General features: G+C 44.6%; 1 protein-coding gene across 1 annotated transcript in view; it reads left to right on the top strand.

The window, feature by feature from the left end:
• Positions 1 to 4,891: 4,891 nt before the first annotated feature.
• LOC134459253 (ly6/PLAUR domain-containing protein 6-like) overlaps positions 4,892 to 12,500 on the top strand; it is a 21,411-nt gene continuing 13,802 nt past the window's right edge. The window contains exon 1 of the mRNA XM_063211557.1: positions 4,892 to 5,064. The gene's annotated coding sequence lies outside the window, so the exon portion shown is untranslated. The remainder of the gene's footprint in view (positions 5,065 to 12,500) is intronic.

Raw genomic sequence — 12,500 nt, 5'->3', positions numbered from 1 at the left:
ACACACACACACACACACACACACACACACACACACACACACACACACACACACACACGCACCTGAGTGATATGTTGGGTATGTGCGCATACGCATATTGTTTATTATGTATGCAACTGAATTTCCTTCTGCAACTGACTAATATACAGTGGTTTCTGTATTATCCCTTTGAGGAGTAAGGACTTTCCCCCAGTTCTTCTAGAATTTTACTCAAACACTCTACAGCTCCCATAAAAGCAGAGATTCTCTAAGTATATAGAGATATGCCAATGTAATAGGTTGCTATGGGCACCTAACATGACCAGGTTCCGGTCTGCCTAAAGGGGTGTGTCATAATACTCCTAGCATTGAATAGAACAGTCCTTAGGTCTGCCTAGGTCTGCCTAAAGGGGGATTTCCCCCCTCTCCCCCTTGCAATAATAGAACCCGGAAACAATGGGCCAATGGAACCTCTCTCTCTCTACTCTCTCTGATAAAAGTCTGTGTTAAAAATCTTGAAAAGTCCTTATGACATCATAATAAGAACTCAACATTTTGGCAAAATTCCAATCACATATTTGTGATGGTACTCCTCAAAGGGCTAGTTGCTATTCCCACAACCACAACTTTCCCTGGAAAACAGAATTCACCCACTCTCATTTCCACCCTCATTCTCAGACTTCACATAATTGCTTGGTAACCACATTCAGAATGAGTCCCATTAGTGAATCCTTCAGGCAAATAAAATGGCTACCATGCAAACAGAACCAAATAGAATCCTCCCTCTTGCAAATATCTCTTCTGTTCTGACAAATAAATGCTTCATCACTGGGAAAGATTACATGCGATTATCACAATTTCCAAAAATGTACCACAAGCTTTTAGGTTAGTAAAAATCCTTCCTTTGACAATAGCACCTCTTGTTTGAAGTTTTGGGGCAGAATGTAGGGTACGTATGTTGAGGCATCCTGAACAATAAAGAATGAGCATAAATCCGTCAAACTCCACACCAAATAACATAGCTAAGGTGTCCGCGGAGTTCCGCTACTTGACTGCCGTAATTTGGTGGGTGGGGAAGTTCGCACAAATCAAGCGTGTGTTCTGAATTGCCATGACCCCCACCTCCAATACGCAATACGCTCTTTGTTTTTAGGAAAACGAAGTTGAAGGATTTATATTGAACGGCAGTGTGCCATGACACATATCGCAGTGGAAACAAAAGCACATGGGGTGATTCCATGAGACGCTCTCTCTCTCTCTCTCCCTGTCTGGTTAATTACATCATAGAGTTCTTGGCGTACTGTAAATCTGAAGAGGGTAGAGGAGTTGTGTTTCACTAGTCGCCCCAAGGCTGCGCGCCACTCGGCTCGGCTCAGTGTGTGGTCTGCTGTGCAAGTCCTCTGAGGGTAGCGGTGGCACAGACACACACACACACACGTACACAGAAACACACACACACACACACACACACACACACACACACACACACACACACACACACACACACACACACACACACACACACACACACACACACATATATACAAATACGCATGCACATACATACATACACACACGCACACACACAAAGATGTGCACGCAGTGTGTGTGTGTGTGTGTGTGTGTGTGTGTGTGTGTGTGTGTGTGTGTGTGTGTGTGTGTGTGTGTGTGTGTGTGTGTATGTTTCTGTGCCACCTTGAGTGTGTATGACGGTCTCTCTGTATCTGTCTGTCTCTCTCTCTCTCGAACACACACACACACACACGCACACAGAGATACATACAAATATGCATGCACATACGTACATACACACACACACACACAGCAGTGCTTGACACTAACTTTTTCGCTTACCAGCCATTTTGGCTAGTGGTTTTCCTGACTCACTAGCCATTGGGCCTTTTCACTAGCCATAATTTTCTTAACCATCATAGCAGCTTTAAAGAATTATATAATAGGCTGTAATAATGTAATGTAGGCTAATATAATATAATATAATATAATGTAATGTAGGATAATATAACATAATATAAGGCCTAATATAATATAATATAATATAATATAATATAATATAATATAATATAATATAATATAATATAATATAATATAATATAGGGCTTAATAATTAGCCTATAATTGTTAGGCCTATTAACTGGTCCATGCATGCATGCTATGGAAAGAACAGATTTACTGATCTGAGGAATTGGCCGGCATAGGCTATATTGACCATGCAGAAACACCAAGCACAGTGTTGTGGAAGGGCACAAATGTAAGCTACACGGGAGCAAAATATTTTCGCCTTTGATCTGAAAGGCACTTTCTTCATATCATATACCGGTAGGCCATCTATCTGTGGAGGTTGCCGTCCAAATTGATAGCAAAGTAGATAGCAAAAGTCATTGCCAAGTCATTGCCAAGTTCATGGATGTGGAATAACACCTCTTCTGGAATATTTTCTTATAGTATCCACTAAAAAGCGCACACAGACGCGGTAACAAGGCCTACAGAAGGGGCTACGATTTCCTTTCATTTCGTTTAATATTGAGTTGTTTAAATAAACGGACGCAAGGCGAGGGACGTGCTTTAGTGCAGTCTGGAAGGCTACAGTAGGCTACTGCTCGTTGTTTAAGCCCGGTTTGACAGTCGGGAACAACAGCACAAGAAACATGGAGGAGTATTAAGGTATGAAGACATACAGGCAAGTCAGAAAAATTAAACCGAACATTATTAATACCGCTTGTGTCCTTGTCTTATCACTGCGCTTTAGTCTCGAGACTTTCACAAGACAGGCTGACGTGTTTTCCTCTCGCCTTGGTCATTTTAATATCCACTACTACTAAGTATTGAACTAATGAGAGATCGCAAAACACGTCAGTTGAGATGAACTTCGCTAGCCTACTTTATTTTCACGACAAGGTTTTCAGTGACATTTCCAAACACGCTGATATGCCGGTAGCCCGTTGCCACTTCTCTTCGCAAGACTAGTCGCTCCACAGACCTGTACAGGTCTGCGAGTCGCTCTATCAGATTCTTGGCATGCGTGACACACAGGTGACACGTGACACAGGTGCTTCATGGGTATTGTAGGCTCGCGAAATCGCATTGTATTGCTTTTGTAGCAAAGACGGTCCGAGGAAAAAAACTACAAAATGCGTGCCTCATCATTCAGAATAGTAACGGACCCGCCAGAATGGCTAGTGAACCTTCGGTATCTACTAGCCAACGCCGATATTCACCCGCATTTGGCTACCTGGCGTGTGTTAGTGTTAAGCCCTGACACACACACAGACACGCACGTGCACACACATGCATTCTGTGTGTCTGTGTCTGTGTGTGTGTGTGTGTGTGTGTTTCTGTGCACACACACACACACACGCACACAGAGATACATACAAATATGCATGCACATACGTACATACACACACACACACACACACACACACACACACACACACACACACACACACACACACACACACACACACACACACACACACACACACAGGAACACACACCCGCATGTGCACACGCATGCATTCTGTGTGTCTGTGTGTGTGTGTGTGTGTGTGTCTGTGTTTCTGTGCACACACACACACACACACACACACAGCCGCAGTAAAAAATATGATCTTCCTATACTCTGTATGTTCTCTGATAAAACCCGAAGAGTGCATTTAATATTTTTAGACAATCGGATCATAGCTGTAATTCATCTCAGTAGCCTACTTACGGCATCATTAATTTAGGCAGAGTCCTTCCATGCTGACTCGGAACATAGCTTGCAATATTCAGATGCTATCCATCATACGACAAGTCTTTTTCTTTTGTTACCGAGTAGTTTGACATTACCATTAGACTTCAGCAGTGAAGTCGGCGGGGGGTGACAAGGGGGTCAGTTGTCTCGGGCCCAGGGAGAGACGGCCCCCTCAATCGGGTACCCATTGCATTTTATGTGATACAGAGGATGAGGGGGGCTGGACAGGAGATTCTCCAAAAATACTTCTGCACACTCTCTACCACATCATCTACTCACTTCTGCAAATGTGGATGGCAATTCATCATTACCTTTTAAAACAGATTCCAGGCTGTGCCTTGCTGCAAATGGGCTTTGTGTTATAATGTATTTTGTAGCTGTTGTTATGTGTCATGTTCATCAAAAAGGTACCATGCATCTTCTTTGCTGGTTAGCAACATTCATCAGCATGCAGGCCATGCTTCCGTTCATTGTTCTGTAATATGTCCTGGGTGGCAAAATGGCAAAGTCATTTATCATTGTTTGTCAAGCCTGTATTGAATCAATGCCTCTTCTGAGCAGTTGCCAATTTGGTTCACATTTTTCTGCAGCGTGCAAGATTGTTTTCATGCAGGTGAGGAAAAGACATGCCTCTGGGACAGGGAACGCTTCCAACAATACTGACTGTTAGTACTACATAGGCATGACAATGTTATTGTGTGTATGCAAACCACACTAACACAAGGGCCATAGGATTTTGGATAAATTACTCTAAATGAGTTAAGAAAAATAATATGATAACCAAAACAGTACTAGTCAGTGCAAGTCATAAATTACGTTTATCAATATATTAATTAACAAGGGTTTATTGATTATATTAGGCTATATCAGTGGCATTTCAGGAAAAGACGGTAGGCCTACAGATTTTTTGTGTTTGTGGGACTGTTTTTTTTCACCTCAGCGTCATACAGCCTAAAGGTTATCTCTGACATAATATGAGCCTGTTGCTACAATCACAAACACATACATTATGTCTTCATATTAAAACCAGGAAGTGCCCTGGAGAGATCGGCCCACATATTTCGACTGTGAAGAGCGTTGTACAATATCCCCATCACTCCCCATGATCTCTCATGCAGAACACGCCTACCGGAGTTAGCGATGGGGCTTCACCCTGGCACGGATCCGCGGTGAAGCACTTACCTTGGTCTTGATACAGAGGAGGGATTGCCTCGGTACAACAGTCAGCTCCGCTCGGAAACCTGCCTTGGCGACGCATTCTTTCGGCGACGATTGGATATTTCACGTCATTTTCGCGCTGGAAGTTTGTCTTCGAAGTTGACAGTTTAATGGTGAGTTTTGTTGCGCCCAATGTTAGCTGTCAAGGAGTGGGATAACTTGTGTTTCCTTCATGTCGCAGCATTGGTCGTGGAGGAAAGACCTCAAGTCCAAACAGGATATTGCTATTTTTTTGCGCAAATCTTAGAGATCTCCCAGTTCCATTTACCACTGATATAAGAGTTTAATCGGTTGTTACGCATGCAGCAGCAACATTTATGAACTGTTTGAGCAGTGGCCATTCGTTTTATTTCATACTTCTGGGAACATTTAAGTCTCAGTTTCTTTTAAATTAATCGGTTTGGTAAACTGTTGTTACGGTGTAATTATAATTTGCAACATGGCACGCAAGATTTCTAAATCCATGTACCACAGACAACACGCAGTATTGTGCATCATATTTTAGATTATTTTACACAGGCTGCACCTGTGGTATAATGACATGACTCCACGGTAATGTGGATATATAGAGTGGCAGGTGCATGGCTAACGTAAAGAAGCCCGCCGGACTGGGCAAGTGATCGCCCCGCGGTTCAGCAAACGTTGGGAATGCTATAGCCGCATACATTTATCAGAGCGCGGTCCGGGCTGTCTGAATGTCCGCGGAGAGGGAAAGGGGAGGGAGGGGGGAGAGAGCCCGTGCATACCCTCCCGGATTCTCTCCGCTGCGCCTGAGTTCCTCCTTTCACAGTTGATGTTGTTGCACATATCCGAGTGGTGCGGTCGGTTGTTGTTGGGCATTCTCTCCGTGGCATCCCTGCCTACTGTCATGTTTTAAATGTCCGTCGCGACTCGCGTATATTACACTGAGGAAGAGAGAGATACCAGTGAGGGTACGCTGAAGCGGTGTAATCTGCCTTATCAATAAATTGAAACACACGAAAATGCTATACAATGAAAACCATGGACATGGAAGGTCACATATGTTGTGTTGGACAGGTGTTATTAAAGTTAAAGCGCCAAAGCGCTCCAGCTTTTGCACAGTGTTTTCTTTGCGCAGTAGCCAAAACAGTACATGGAGTTTTGACTTCTTATCTCTGTGCTGATAGAGAATTCCCAGTGGACATCCGCAATCTAGTTCCATCTCTCTCAATAGGCTACTCTGGGGGTTGGGGTTGCGTATATCAGAAGCTAATTTTGACTAGGCCTACAGATAACGTCGTGTAGAAGCTGTGCACGTTTTACGCACTGATTGTGTTTGTGTAGGTTAGGTTTGGTCATTATTGGTTTGGTATTGCACTTTTCCCTGTTCAGAGAACTGTACAGGCCATAACTCATTGGCTATGCTGCTCCTTATGGCTTCTCTTGTGTAACTGAGCACTTGCAAAATGAGGAAAGTTGGCCCGAACTCAGACTTCCCAGCTTTTTTGTCCTGTACTTTGCAATTTAGTCAGCACTTTATATTAACCTCGCAAAACGAACAGCAGGGTGTGTGGATGCAGTAGGGCTTTTGCAAAGTCACAGGGGCCTTCTTTCTCTCTCTCTCTCTCTCTCTCTCTCTCTCTCTCTCTCTCTCTCTCTCTCTCTCTCTCTGTCTGTGCATGTGCGCGTACAAGCGTGTGTGTGTGTACAAGCATGTGTTTGCACATATGAGTGTGTGTGTGTGTGTGTAAGCGCATACGAGTGTGTGTTCTTGTCAGGGTGTCTGCGTGTGTATACAAGCATGCGTGTCCACTCCGTGTGTGTGTGTGTGTGTGTGTGTGTGTGTGTGTGTGTGTGTGTGTGTGTGTGTGTGTGTGTGTGTGTGTGTGTGAGGCCCCATACAGTCACACCACATTCTGCCCTGTTCCAGGAGGTGGTCTCTGCTCCAGGCACAGCCAGGGTTGACCCCTGAGGACCTCCTTGAGGTCAAAGGTCAACACAGTGGGCTGCACTAATGTTTCATGTGCTGTTTGGCTCTTCTTAACAGCCATTAGGATGAAATATGTCCGTCGTAGACAATCAGCCCAAACATGGGGGTGAAGGCCAGGGTGCGGTAAGCAAGGGGGGATAGTGTGGCCCTCAGGCAGGGTTGGACTAACCTGACTCTCCTCCAGCTGGAATGTTTCGCCTTCATCTTCACGATGCCATATGAATATGGGCGTTTAGAAATTATTCTGATTTTCTCTGTCCTGAGAAGGTTGCATGAGGAAACCGGAATGACCTTGCGTAGACAGTATTTTGGTGAAACGCAGTCAGATGGTGTGAGTCAGGTTGGGGTTGGATGAGACTGGGACAATAAAAAGGTCCTGGCTTTTTTTGTGACCATATGTAAACTGTGGGCTGATTTAAAAAAAAAAAATGAAATAAGTAAGAAAACCAAAAAAGTAATGGCCCCTGAGGACAGGGGAGTCGACCCACTGGGAAATGCCCTGTATGCCAAATGAACAGTCCTGGCCTTCCCTCAGGGGTAAGGGTAACTGGGCTCTGTAAAGGAAGAAGGTCTACTGTAGGCTGGCGGGACCATGATATGGTACCATATGGTACTGTGTTGTTACGTAATTCCATTTTCAAGACATGATACAATCAACTCAAGGAAGTTATTAGTTGCAGTCTTTGGGTTGACGTCAAATAGCTTATCAGATGTAGTAGGAAAGACTGTGAGGCTCCAAGTTGCCTGTATGATGACACGGTGCATTACACTTCTATATTAAGAGGAGAAAGTGCAGTCTTTTGTATATTGGGATTCTGCCCATTTCAGATTCTATTTTCTATTTTGTATTCCGAATCCATATCATGATAAATATTGACGGTCAAAATAGAAAAGGATTTTGTGATGCTTTTTGCCCATATAAGCCGTGGTGTAATGGTTCAGGAGTTTGACTGTAGGTCGTGGGATTGCAGGTTCAAATGTACCACCCTTTCCAATTCCCTGTTCCCTCCATGGCTTAAGTGTCCTTGAGCGATGCACCTCTCCCCACACTGCTCCAGGGACTGTAACCAATACCCTGTAATATCTGTATATCGTGTTAGCTACTACGTGTAATGCAAGGATAGATAGAGGTGGGGGCAGGAGAGCCTCGTGTAGGGGGTACAAGGTTAGCACTAGGTGCTTAATCGAAAAATCAATTGAACTGACAGTTGTAACCGCTAATTGACAATGATCAAGCACATGACTATTAGCCATTGTTTACTGCTACTACTACCAGAGAGGGTTAAGAGAATACACTTTATTTTACTCTGCCAGCTACATTAATTAGTTACAGTGTAACAAACTATGGAATAACATGTAGCATTATGGCATTGTGATATGTAACATTGACTGCCGTGTCTGGGTCAGCTTCTTTGGTGGTTCAAATTTGCCTTTAATGTGACCGCTATCACTTGCCCACACCACTGCTATTTGGCTGCCATAACGGGCTAAGTGCAGCCACTCCATCCCCACCCAGGTAGCAAAGATTTCCTTCAGTTTTTGACAACTGGCAAAACTCAACTCAACCACCTTTAGCAATAGAATTTAGTTTCCCTTTAAAGGTGCTGAAGATCAATTTGATCAATAAGGGAAAACTGATCGATTTTGGCCATATCCATATTCTATAGGGGCAGGGACACTGGGCAGAGGAGTAGGAACATCAGACCTCTGTAGTGTGGCAGTTGGATAATAGCGGATGGCGTCTGTAATCTGCACAGTGGCTACACACTCTCAGTCCCTCCATGACCTCATATCCCTAGACCTGTGTCCACAACTTCAGAGATAAAACCCCTGCCATCAGTGTGGGAGTAAGTGCAGTCATGATGGTGACACATACAGAGAGAGAGAGAGAGAGAGAGAGAGAGAGAGAGAGAGAGAGAGAGAGAGAGAGAGAGAGAGAGAGAGAGATGAACAGACAGACGGACAGACAGACAGACGGGAGACGGAGACAGACAGAGAAAACGGTCTCCATTGTGGTAGCAACACTTTGAAGGAGAAAGTAACTACTTCATGGCGATTGCATGTGGGAGAGCCCCAGTGACCAGTAAGCCCTCTGAAGTACAGCCAGGACAGAGACAGGGAAAGAGGAAAAGATAAATAGACCGATGGATAAAAAGGAAGGAGAGCGAGGTTCAAAAGGAGAAAATGAATTAGACAGAGGCGTTCAAAGTGAGAGAGAGCAGTTTGACAGGGGAAGTGTGTGTGTGTGTGTGTGTGTGTGTGTGTGTGTGTGTGTGTGTGTGTGTGTGTGTGTGTGTGTGTGTGTGTGTGTGTGTGCGCGCACGCACCTGTGCGTGCGCGCGTGTGTGTGAGAGAGAGAGCGAGAGTGAGAGAGAGCAAGAGCGAGAGAGAGCGAGAGATGCAGCATAGAGTGAAGGAAGAAAGAAAAAAGAACAAGGCAACACTATTCTTTACTGTACTGTACTGTACTGTACCTGATATGTTGCCTCCATGAGAGAGAGAGAGAGAGAGAGAGAGAGAGAGAGAGAGAGAGAGAGAGAGAGAGAGAGAGAGAGAGAGAGAGAGAGAGAGAGAGAGAGAGAGAGGATAGTGTGAACACACTTACGGCATGTTGAGGAAAGAAAGGAAAAGGAAGACTTAAGTGAAAAAATTCTGAAATGAAAATATAAGGAAGCTTTCTTTCGATGCAGAATGGCCACTTTGAGGGCCTTTCTCTCTCTGTGCCATCATCATCAATGATCCGAGGAGGAATGTTTTGATCTGGAGCCAAATGTTAAGCATGATTTGAAAACCACTCTCTCTCTCTCTCTCTCTCTCTCTCTCTCTCTCTCTCTCTCTCTCTCTCTCTCTCTCTCTCTCTCTCCTGCTTGCTTTCTCTATGACCTGGAACAGACTTCCTGCAGGGATGGACAAGGCATTTTGAGAGTTTCTACAAAAGTAACTCTCCAATCCTCAGGCAATACACAATCCCTCCAACATAATAACAAATATTTAAACTCATGATGTGCTGTTTTTTTCTATGGAATTTGCTTAGAACTAAGAGCAGGAGCAGTCCTCAGAGGCAACAAGACATTATCGTCCTTCAAATAACAAGAAATTGCAAAATAAAGTGTGGAATGAAGTGAAGGGTTTAAGAGGTCCAAATGTTGAGCGAATCGGTGAGTAGGGACAGTGTGCAGATTTTCAGCATGCAGATTTTCCTTCATGTTTGTTGTTTGATCCCTGCACCTGTTTTATTGGATGAGTGTGTATTCTGGACACTACTCTTGTACAGTAATGATGTGCCATCACCATGGTTGAGGGGGTGTCTAAAATCCGTTCCAACAAGCCTGGGTTCTTGATATTTGATTGTCATTGAACATTTGGCTACACGATGAAACTTTGTGGTCATAGTGCCTGCAGACAGGGCCGGATTAAGATGGCCCGGGGCCCCTTGGCTACATGTCACAGTAGGCCTCCATGGAGGGCAAATTCTGTGACAAAATTACTCAGACAGCATCATAATTCTGAGACAGGAATGAGTGATAATATCTTTGACAACTGTGAAAGAGGACTACTAACATTTAAAACTTAACTTTTTTTTCCAAAAATGACCCTTCAAGGACAATCAGGGGCCCCTTGGCAGGTGGGGGCCCCTAGCCTGCAGCCATATCTAGCCTCTGCATTCATTCGATGTGATGGCAGGTGGGATGACTTCCCGTTTCCTCTCTTCACTCCCTATGACTTGGTAGCAAGGCCCTAATTGGTTGCCAAACTAGGTGATTTCCTGCCCAATTGGGCTGTTTAGGATAACCATCTGCAGGTAAAAAAAAAACATATTGGGTGGACTTTTTCTGTAGATTTATGGCCATAAACATCAATAGAATTTAGTTCAAATTGGGCGGGACTTGGTGCTTCCAGCCAGGTGGTTTTTTTAGGATTTTTTTGGGACACATCTGGCAACCCTGCCACCCCACTGCATTGGCATCAGTCTGCAGTGCTCTCCTGAGCTCACAGATGGCTCTCTGTCTCAGGCTGAGCAGGCCCTTAAATGAGTCTCCCCTAATGAGACTACACTAATGAACCTTCACTAATGAGAATCCGCTAACGATTTCTCCGCCCCATGCTAGCTGAAGACCCGATGTGGTCTCTCCAATCTATTCCTGTTATAGATACCACACTTAATAATTCACCCCTTCCTGTTTATTTATGCAGAGTGACATTTCATGCCAATGAGGATGATGTGGGAGCATGCTGAGGTAGTGACAAGTGACAGAGGAGTTGGAGCATGCAGTGCTCAATGAGTTAGTTTCTTTGTTAATTAGCCATCATTGTTTGCCTGATTATCATAGACTTGTAATCGCGATTCGACCTGTAGAAGCATCGCCGGCGAAGGTGTTGCATCACTAGGAGGGCGAAGCCTGGCGACATCATTGTGGTAATTTGTCACTAATTGACTCCAAAACACAGCAGCAGGTGAGGGTAGCGACTGGTTTTCCTCCAGCAGGTATGTTTTGTCGGGTGCTTCAATGGTCCAGACTTTTTGAAGGTCATTCAGGAACAGGATTTGTGGGCTGTGGAGGGAGTTTACAAATAAAAAATAACGGTGGTGCTGTTAATTAACTCGTATTAGCTCATAATTAACCAAAGCAAAGCAGCATGAGTGAGTGTGTACCCTGGTTTGGTTCCAGCAGCATATTCTGCCAGGTGCTTGTATGGTCCAGACTTTCTGAAGGTCACTGAGTGTGATGTGTGTGAAGAGCTGCAGAAGTGTGTGTGTGTGTGTGTGTGTGTGTGTGTGTGTGTGTGTGTGTGTGTGTGTGTGTGTGTGTGTGCGTGCGTGTGCGTGTGTGTATATATAGGGTGTGTGTGTGTGCGTGTGCGTGTGCGTGTGTGTGTGCGTGTGCGTGTGCGTGTACGTGTGCCTGTGTGTGTATAGGGTTAGGGTGTGTGTGTGTGTGTGTGTGTGTGTGTGTGTGTGTGTGTGTGTGTGTGTGTGTGTGTGTGTGTGTGTGTGTGTGTGTGTGTGTGTGTGTGTGTGTGGACTCTCTCACCACTGTCAGTGGAGCGAGTACCATCTTTGGTGTGTGCCAAGGATTGTGTTTTAATGAAGTGTGTGTATGAAGTAGGGAAGGCTGTGATGAAGAACTTGGGAGTGTGTGAGACTCGTAAACGGGATCGGTCATCTGAAGGGGTTATCCCTCAGTAAAAGGACTTCAATTTGAAAGGCAAATTGTATTGTGTGTAGTAGAACCCCTTAATGCATGCCGTTCCACCAACATTATTTGTAATAGTCTGAAAAAAAGCTTTATGCACAGACAGTGCACAGGACCTTTAGGAACAACTTGGTCATTGCCATTCTGGTAACAGCCAGTTTACAACAGGTGCCGTGTCATACTTGGCTAAATGGGGAAGGTAGAATGTATATGGATATGTCTGCACCAAATTGGCACCAAATACCCTTCCTTACCCCTGACCTGTGTTCTCCAAATCCCTCTGAACTCTCTTGAGTCACTTAAGGTTGCCCTCTATATGGCCCCCACACCTTGACCCCACACCTCACTAGCCCATCTGTCGGAGTGTGTGTGTGTGTGTGTGTGTGTGTGTGTGTGTGTGTGT

The sequence above is a fragment of the Engraulis encrasicolus genome, chromosome 12, assembly GCF_034702125.1.
Source record: "Engraulis encrasicolus isolate BLACKSEA-1 chromosome 12, IST_EnEncr_1.0, whole genome shotgun sequence".
Lineage (NCBI taxonomy): Eukaryota > Metazoa > Chordata > Actinopteri > Clupeiformes > Engraulidae > Engraulis > Engraulis encrasicolus.
Note: the sequence above shows the minus strand (reverse complement) of the source record. Positions and strands in the feature narration are given on the sequence as shown.